This window comes from Homarus americanus, unplaced genomic scaffold (assembly GCF_018991925.1).
Source record: "Homarus americanus isolate GMGI-L3 unplaced genomic scaffold, GMGI_Hamer_2.0 scaffold5831, whole genome shotgun sequence".
Lineage (NCBI taxonomy): Eukaryota > Metazoa > Arthropoda > Malacostraca > Decapoda > Nephropidae > Homarus > Homarus americanus.
In genome coordinates, this window is record NW_024719604.1 from 1,341,287 (window position 1) to 1,351,792 (window position 10,506).

Genomic DNA, 10,506 nt, shown 5'->3' on the forward strand with positions numbered 1-10,506 from the left:
GGGCAGTAGTAGTAGAGGAAGACTCACTTGGCATCAGCATGTTTAAAACACTTCTTCTTATTACAACGGGAACACTCGCCACCATCAGCTACCCCAGCCTCCTGCCTCACCCCTGCCATATACGCCGTCTGACCAATGATCCTCGGCTTTTTCTTCTCCCCATTGACCTTCTCTGAGGGTTTTTTTCGCTTCTTAGGTTCCTTCTTGGGTTCAGGTTCCTGTGACACGGCGGGCATGGGTTGTGGTTGTGGTTGGTGGAAGTGGTAGGGCGCGGGAACCACCATTTGCTGGTACATACCACTCGCCATGTTCGCCATCTTTAATGTTTTGACTGTGGTGTGACGTCATAGGGTGAGCCACGTATGGGAACACGCGCTAAGTTTGAATGTGAGGGTGACCTTAACTCGCCATCCTCACTCTTCTCCTTCCCCCCCTCACCCTCCTCACTCTTTCTCCTTCCCCCACTCTCACTCTCCTTCCCCCCCCCCTCACCCTCCCCACTCTCCTTCCCCCTCCTCACCCTCCCCACTCTCTCCTCCCCCTCACACCCTCCCTCACTCTTCTCCTTCCCCGCCATCCCTCACTCTTCTCCTTCCCCCACCCTCACTCCTTCTCCCTTCCCCCTCACCCTCCTCACTCTTCCTCTCCCCACCTCCCCACTCTTCTCCTTCCCCCCACCCCTCCCTCACCTCTCCTTCCCCCCGCCATCCTCACCTTCTCCTTCCCCCCGCCATCCTCACTCCTTTCCTCATTCCCCCCATCCTCCCTCACCTTCTCCTTCCCCCCACCCTCCTCACTCTTCTCTCCCTCACCCTCCTCACTTTCTCCTTCCCCCACCTCCCTCACTCTTCCTTCCCTCACCTCCCTCACTCTCCCTTCCCTCACCCTCCTCACCCACAAGTTCACAAAGGTTCAGCAGCCCGAGAAAGTCACTTGCTTCTTCTGCAACCATTAATTTCCAAATAGGTATCACCTGAAGATTCGCCCCCCCCAGTGTAATTCACCTGACGATTAAACACCCCAACTTTACCTGCTACCTGGAGGGTCAGATTAAATTAGATTAGCTTATATTTACGTTAGGTTAAGCTTAGGTTAGCGTTAAGTTTAGGTTAGGTTAGGTTAGGTCAGGTTAGGTTAGGTCAGGTTAGGTTAAATTAGGTCAGCGTTAAAGTGGTTAATGTTAGGTGTTTACTCTTCTGGTGATCATAATGTTGTCCAAGATTTTACTGAATGAATAAAGGTGAGGTGAAGTTCATTGAGTACAGCAGGTGGTGTACTACTGCTTCCCCCACCAGCTGTACGAGGCCCCCCCTGGCCCAACACGTCACACAAGTAACAATATACAGTGTTACTTGAGCTGTTACTGCAGTGTTTTTAGTTAAACAGCTGACACCGCAGACACAAACAAAAATGAAAATGTTGGAAATACGCGTTCGAAAGCAACAAGTGTGTGTGTGTGTGTGTGTGTGTGTAGGTGTACGTATGTGCGTGTGTAGGTGTACGGAATGAATGAAGTGCCAAGCATTCCACACAGTCTGGGTGACCTTGCAAGCTTTTACTGACACATCACTTTGTTTACATGGGGTAATGTTGAGGTGTGTGCTCACTGCCCACCCGTCTCCACTCCCCCACCCGCCTAACAGCTGATAAAGGTCTCACAGTGTATGTATAAACCAAGTAAAACAGGTCTTATTGTGAACAAATCGCCATCAGATGGAAGTATGTGGAACAGACCACTAGAAAGTGGCACAGGAGCCAGGGTGTATGACCGTGTGTGGTGGTGAAGCATGACACGCTCGGCTGATGCCTCCCTCAGCACATAACTCATCCTCAACACCATCCCTCCCTCTAATATCCTTCATAAACACATTTGTCCATCACTATAATATGTAACTATATTGAAACAATCAACCCGTAAGTCACAAAAACAGTACAGTGTATTTGGAAAACTCCCCCGTGTGTGTAAGTGATGGACTCAGTGGGTAGGTGTATAGGAAAGCCAACCTGGCAGTGTTTCCAACTGGGTGTAGTTTACCACTATCTCGATAATGGTAGTGGCACACTGCCCTGGCACTCCTGGCACCTCATAACCCTACAGTATCTTACAATATAGCAGTTACTATTAAGGCAGTTAGGTCCTGCACTTACAAGTTAACATAGAGCTGACTTCTGTTACTGTAGAAAAACAAGGCGAAGGGTTGTAAAAAGTGGAGTGCCAGTACAGATATCTACAGTTTTCAAAAGTTTTCGTTGTTGGCTTTGGTTTGCGGAAATAAAAATAAATATCCAACAGCCAGTGAGTTTGCATTTTTTTTTTTAATTCATTTAATCTTGTGGTGTGAGTGAGTTAATGTTGGTGCAGTGGGAAGGTTGTGCCGCCTGTAATGTTGCTGGAGGTAACACCGGGAGGGGAGGCCCCTGGTGCTGCTTCACACAAGAACAAATAAGAACAAGTTGAAACAATGGGAAGAAAGCGAAATATTATAAAACTAAGGTATCGACAAACTCTCTCAGTTTTGGGAATGTTTCGTGTTGAATTTCTCATATTATATCACTTAATTCATTTAGTTGTGTTCTTGACCTAGAGCCCAGCCACGACCTGTAGTTTTTGACCACGTTAAACTCCTCTAAATATAAACAATATAACAGAAAAGTATCAATAATATAAAAAACTATGGAGCTTTTTCCCACGTAGGCTGTTGAGAGATACAATATGTTACTTGCATAAACGAAATATTAAGAAACGAATATGAACCACCGATAAATGCGCAGGCACTTGTAATTTAATCGTTTCAGAATTTTTCGCCTCAAATATTAGTGGGATAGTAATGATAATCAGGTGAGGAGTTGGCTTCCGTATTTGTTGCCACAGTTACAGCTGGTGAGTGTCGTCAAAGTGAACAGTATAATAACACTCCGGGTACTGCAGCCCGCGCCATTACACCCTGCTAACACCCTACTATTATCATGTACACTTTCCCACAATTTTATCGTGTCCTCCATAGCAAAAAAAAATAAAAATAAATATCAAAAGATAACAGGAAACTAAACTCAATGGAATTGTTAACTTTCTATTTCATTGATGGGGAAGCCCTGACGTCATGTTCAGAAGACTGGGCTCAACGAGGGCGAGTTATGGCCGACCTTCATCGACCGTCCGCGTCCCTCCATCAATAAAACTAGTTCCCTCCTCCACCCTAAATTAACACCAAATGTACAAAACGAAAGTCTTAGGAAACTTGCGTTGTTTAAAGCAATATAAGGACAGAAAAGACAACTCAAAACTCCATTTTCATTACTCAAACACGGAACACAGTTGTTCTAAACTCTTCGTAGTTGCTCTTTTTGTTTCGTCTGAATATGTAAATAAATGCTTCGCTACGTCTTTAATATTAAGTTTGGGAATGATTGTTTAGAATGCATGTAATATCGTGTGTACTAAGCTGTGATGAGTGACCGTAAACCCCGACAAGTATTGAGGAGAAACAGTGTGGTAGTGACGTCATCAGTACCGCGCACACCATCACTCCGCCTTTGTATAAGTTTAAACGTTCACTGAGACATTTCCTCCCCCTCTCTCCCTCAGTATCTCACTACCACCCTTCTATCATATCAATATATTTTTTGTAATACGTACTTTATATTCCTACCTTTATTACACCACCAAAACCATTATATTAGAAATGGTTATGTAAGGAGACATGATACTGCCAGTTTCTGTACTCTTGTTCCACCCTAATACAACCCAGATATCAACTCCCCTATAAAATAAGTATAAAAATCAATAATTAAATATATAAATAAATAAAACAAATAAATAAATAAATGTTACGTGTACTATTGCAGATGATACTAACATAATCCTTCCTTGTACAGTATATATATCAGGTGCACCTCGGGTTCTCAACTGGCTCTGTATCTGTGTTTTTAACGCTAAATAAACTGTTTTAATATCAATTCTCCCTCCCCGCCATTATCACTACTCCCCTGCCTCAGTACCTCCCTCCTCTCTCCCTCCCCCAGGAGATCCTTCTTTCCTCCCTCCCTCTTCCTCTCCTCCCTCCCTCCCCTGAAGGAGAGTTAAAAGCTCTGGGGAGAGTTAAGAGCTCTGGGAGAGTTAAGAGCTCAAGGGAGAGTTAAGAGCTCTGGGGAGAGTGAAGAGCTCTGGGAGAGTTAAGGGTTCTAGGGAGAGTTAAGAGCTCTGGGGAGAGTTATGAGCTCTGGGGGAGAGTTAAGAGCTCTGGGGGAGAGTTAAGAGCTCTGGGGGAGAGTTAAGAGCTCTGGGGGAGAGTTAAGAGCTCTGGGGGAGAGTTAAGAGCGGCAACAAAGAGCTGAGTGAGGGGGCATGGGTCTGCTCAAGGGGTCAGATATACACACCTCCGTAATAAATTATAGTCTTTTCAGTAATGTACATTAGTTTATGACTTAATGTACTTAAGTATTCTGAAATATCTTCTTTGGTGTGGTGCCGTGTGAACCAGCCTGGTCCATGAACCTGCAACCTGTAACCTGTGTATATTTTAGCCGCGTTTAGACCAGATTGAAGTTTGTTGATTGAACGATATTCACCTCATATTAAATAACTAGATATATTTTCAGTTGTCTAATTCATATATTATAAGAGGTTGAATTATTGTTCACTTAATTTGATAAACATTATGGTAAAGGTGTAGATAACGGCTACCACCAGAAGCTGTTTGATGATTTTCTTTATTTTTGCTGTACTTATTTTGTTTTGATGATTTTGAATATATTAAAAGAAACGACAATTTTCTATTATGATATAAAGTAATTTATTTCATTTTTTGTTTAATTTAACCAGCTTCACAATTTTCCTCCCGGCGCCATTTTTTGTTGTTAACCTCAATATTAAGGTAAGTTGTTTAACGCATAAATTAACACGAAAATGCACTGAACCTAATAGAACCTTACCTAACATACCCATATATATTAGATCAAATTCTATGGATTGTGGTTTCCATTTTTGTGTTTAATATATTAGTGTGTAAAATTTTTGTTCAATCAATTCGGACATTTCCTTCTGGTGGTAGCCGTTATCTACACCTTTACCAACATTATTGTTTATCATTATTACAGTACTGGGTGATGGAGAGATTCTTTTACAAGTATTTAACGAAAGTTGTTGAGATAATTCACCGTAGGAACTAAGAACTAAACGTAAGTGATATCAAGGTGTTATGCAGGTATGTCTCTTCACTATACAGTTACACACTCCAAAGAGTATCAAAATGAACACTTCGCCGATAGGGTTGTTAAAATCCTTCGCCCATTGTGGTACAGTATCTCGCACCAAATGATAAAGGTGTTCTCTGGATCGAGTTAATGTGTGGTAATAATGACAGGTCAAGTCTTCGCCATTTGGTAAACTGTCAGTATTTTTTTTAATATAAATAGATGTTTACTGTGTAGTTTTATGCGCTGAGTTAAAAATGTTGGTAATTTTGTGCAGAAAGTAATGAATAATTATCCTAAGAATTGTATTAATAATTTAGCAAAAGAACACACTTCAAAAGAATTGCTAATTTAAATGTTAGGTTAAATTAACTTAGACGTGTTTCAGTTAAATTAGGTTAGGTAGGTTAGGTTAGTTTTGATTCTTCTACACAAGATGTGTATCGTTTTGTTTTGCTCAATTGTTAAGTTTTAGTAGAAGTACAAGATTCTATTGTAGTTTTTTAACAATTTAAAAAATGGGTAATACTCTAGAACAGATGCGCGCCCTCAGCAATGCTCATTTCTCCCTATCGAAGATAAATAATTTCTTACTTCATGAAGTAAAAAAAGTTGATGAACATTTTTCATGATATTATTTAGTCTTTTTTGTCCGTCCCGAACAGTACAGTGATACTGATGAGGCGAGACTGGAGGACCGCCCCCACACATTAACGTTCAAATATTCACAGTTTGTATGATAGTTTCCCATATGATATAGTACAGTACTAAACCAGTATATGCTGAAGTGAGTTATGAAGTAGGGTAGTCAGTACATTACTGCTAGGCTTGCTCGCTGTCGTCAGCTCGGACGTGGTTAATTTATTATTTCTAACGAAAAATTAGTAAAGATGAATTTTTTCCATTTAATTACTGACTAAATGAATAAAATTATTAAGCATTTAATATTTATAAAATAAATTATAAATAAATAAATTGCTTCTATGAAATGAAAAAGTATATATATAACAACAAAAACATTTGGCCATTACTTAGTACTGCAGTTGGTAAACAATAAAGAAGATTAAATAAATGTGTGGCTTAGTCACCATTATTACCAGAGGCGTGCTAAGCCACTTGGCGCCTATTATAAATAATTGAAATATACAATTGGAAATAAATAATTTTAATCCTTTTTAATTTATTTGTTTATTAACTAACGATTAAATAAACAAAATGATTAACTGATTAAAACAAACTGTGTCCTGTCATCAGTTATGACTGTGTTGATCGGCGTCCAAGGGTTCACGGCTCCTGATCAACCGAGCGTTAAACTCGGATGTCCTTACAAAAACGATCTACTACACATAACCTGTATCGTTGTCTTTGACCACAGAACACTTAATATCACCACCTAACGTTACAAACCACACGGCCAGTATTGAGAATATATCCACCAGAACGAGCAGCGGTAAACACACGGTGACGTAGTTATGTTTAGGCCGTATTCGAGCTTCGTGATTGGTTTAACATAAATCTCCATCTCTTCAAATGACATTAGGGTCATGGGGGTCATCCAGGTGTGTTGAGGTCATCCAGGTGTTATGGGGTCATCCAGGTGTGTTGTGAGGTCATCCAGGTGTTATGGGGTCATCCAGGTGTGTTGTGAGGTTATCCAGGTGTGTTAATAATAATAATAATAATAATAATTAACGGTTTATTGAAAAAGTTCTGCAGCCCGAAGGCTGAAAATATACATTGGACACAAATGACTTATTACATACATTGGTGGTTTAACAAAAGCCTTCATTAGAGAAAGGTAAAGGAACATACAGTGAACATACAGATTAATGTAGGTGTTGAACAGCAAACACGTAGTGTAGTAACTCCCTCCCAGATGGTGTTAGGAGGGACCTCACGTGATGTAGTAGTTCCCTCAGATGGTGTTATGAGGGACCTGACGTGGTGTAGTAATTCCCTCGCAGATGGTGTCATGAGGGACCACGTGGTGTAGTAATTCCCTCACAGATGGTGTTATGGGGGACCTCACGTGGTGTAATTACCTCACAGATGGTGTTATGAGGGTCCTCACGTGGTGTAGTAATTCCCTCACAGATGGTGTTATGAGGGTATGTAGGACCTGACGTGGTGTAGTAATTCCCTCACAGATGGTGTCATGAGGGACCGTGGTGTAGTAATTCCCTCACAGATGGTGTTATGGGGGACCTCACGTGTGTAATTCCCTCACAGATGGTGTTATGAGGGTCCTCACGTGGTGTAGTAATTCCCTCACAGATGGTGTTATTAGGGACCTGACGTGGTGTAATTCCCTCACAGGTGGTGTTATGAGGGACCTGACGTGGTGTAGTAATTCCCTCACAGATGGTGTTATGAGGGGGGGCCTCACGTGGTGTAGTAATTCCTTCACAGATGGTGTTATATGAGTGAGGTTTGGTCCCAGGCCTTCCTATCGTAGACGGATTAACACATCACTGGTTGTTGGGTCTCACAGGCCGTTATCACTGGGTACCTGGGACCTCACTGTGTGAAGGTTAACTTGGGTACTACTGTTACTGTTGAGTTGTTCTCACTGACTTAAGCACTGTTCACCACTGTTGGTATGGGCCAACTTAACAGTTGACCTGGCTGCTCCGAGAGGAGCGCCAAATACGTCTTGACCCTTCGGTGGTCAAGGTGTGTTGAGGTCATCCAGGTGTGTTGAGGTCATCCAGGTGTTATGGGGTCATCCAGGTGTGTTGTGAGGTCATCCAGGTGTGTTGTGAGGTCATCCAGGTGTTATGGGGTCATCCAGGTGTTATGGGGTCATCCAGGTGTGTTGTGAGGTCATCCAGGTGTGTTGTGAGGTCACCCAGGTGTGTAATGAGGTCATCCAGGTTTTATGGGGTCATCCAGGTGTGTTGAGGTCTTCCAGGTGTTATGGGGTCATCAGGTGTGTTGTCCATCCAGGTGTTATGGAGTCATCCAGGTGTGTTGAGGGTCATCCAGGTGTGTTGTGAGGTCATCCAGGTGTTATGGGGTCATCCAGGTGTGTTGTGAGGTCATCCAGGTGTGTTGAGGTCATCCAGGTGTGTTATGAAGTCATCCAGGTGTGTTGAGGTCATCCAGGTGTGTTGTGAGGTCATACAGGTCAACCTGGCCCTTCACACACACGGAAGCTTGAAGAGGTAAAAGATTGTGCTTTAATATTTCCCCCTCAAAAAAAAATCCCCTAAAACTATTCTTGCGTAAAATAAATAAAAACTAATAAATTGTTTTCTCATGTTTAAAGACTAACACGAATAAATAAATAAATTAAATATCGCCCAGTAAAAAAAAAATGTTGAAATTTGGCGGGAAAAAAGATAAACAGAAGTGTCAGTCGGTGAAAATAATCAGTGGCTGGTGACTCGGGTGGAGGCGGTCGATGGCGGGCGTTTAACTTCTCCTGCCTGGCTGTCATATTTGAGCGCAAGTCAGGCATGCACCCGAGCGAACACTTCTGCACCTGGGAGAATGAGACAGCTGGGCCAGAGGCAGACCTGCAGATCGGGTCGGGTGTGTCGATTTGTGTACGACGAATTGAGAAAACTTGGCGTGATTTATGCAACGTCCACCATCCTTTTTTTTTTTATCCCCACGAGTCAGCTGTTCATTATTATCATCCACATTCTTGTTCATCTTTTGTTTACTCTGTTCTTCGTGTAACTCTTTCATTCCTTATCTCCTCCTCTTTGTTTTTATACAATTTATTATGATTTAATATATTTCGATGGTTGAATGTGATGCTTAGAGAGAAACGCACAATATAAATAATATTTGATCATACAATTATTGGAAGATTTATCCCGATACTTCTGGGACAACTGTAAATAATATATCATTGATGTCATTTATCATTATCAGGTTATTGTGTTTAGTGGCTTGGCCGGTTGGTCTGTTCTCTGTACAGTTTATCATATCTCAACATAAAACATATATCTAGAAGTGTAAGTAATAAGAGTGAGGAGGTCTTATTGCAACTATATCTTGCGCTAGTCAGGCCGCACCTTGATTATGCGGTTCAGTTCTGGTGCCCCTATTATAGAATGGATATCAATTCACTAGAGTCGGTGCAGCGAAGAATGACGAAAATGATTCCGGGACTTAGAAACCTTCCATATCAGGATAGGTTAAAGAAACTTAACTTGCATTCCCTAGAAAGACGAAGAGTGCGGGGAGATATGATAGAAGTATTTAAGTGGGTGAAAGGAATCAATAAAGGGGATATAGATAAAGTTCTTATAATATCCGAGCAGGATAGGACTCGGAGCAACGGATTCAAGTTGGATAAGTTTAGGTTTAGGAGGGAGATAGGAAGAAACTGGTTCACAAATAGGGTGGTGGACGAGTGGAACAAGCTTAGCAACATTGTAGTAAGTGCTGGAAAGCTGGAAAGTTTTAAAAGGAGGCTGGATAGATTCATGGATTATAGAGAGTGGTAGTAACTCTCGACAGGAGCTGCCATGCACAGACCAACTGGCCTATTGCAGACTCCTTATTTTATTATGTTATGTTCTTTTAAAAAAATAATTAACCTAACCTGACCTAACCTAACCTGACCACATAAAGAATAATTAACTTAAATGAACCTAACCTAACCCGAAGAACCTAACCTGACCTAACCTGACCTAACCTGACCTAACCTAGCCTAGCCTAACCTAACCTAACCTAACCTAACCTAACCTAACCATCTTTCACCTTCTTCACCAGGTGTACTCAGGGACTCAAACTGACTTAAAACTGACTCTTTACATCACAAGGTAAAACTGAGACACCGTGTGAAGGGTTGTGGCCGAGCCTGGTATTTTAATGAACCATTTTGCCGTCAACACAGACATGCACAAACTAATGTGGCCTTAATTTCCTGCAGACACTCACGACACACACACACACACACACACACACACACACACACACACACCAATGAAAAAACTGTTCATGATTTTGTAATTTCGGCTGTTGATGGATATTGAACCAACCTACATGACACAAGAACCTAACATAACCTAACCTAACCTAACCTAACCTAACCTAACCTAACCTAACCTAACCCTCACATAACCTGATCATCTCCTAGCGGACAAAAACCTTCCTTGTCCTTCGAAAAATTATAGACGAAAGTTTAATGATTTACAACGCTAATTTACCTTCCAGCAATTAGCCCCTTGAGTACGATGACTTAACCACCTTGAGTACGATGAATTAGCCCCTTGAGTACGATGACTTAACCCCTTGAGGACGATGAGTTAACCCCTTGAGTACGATGAATTAGCCCCTTGAGTACGATGACTTAAC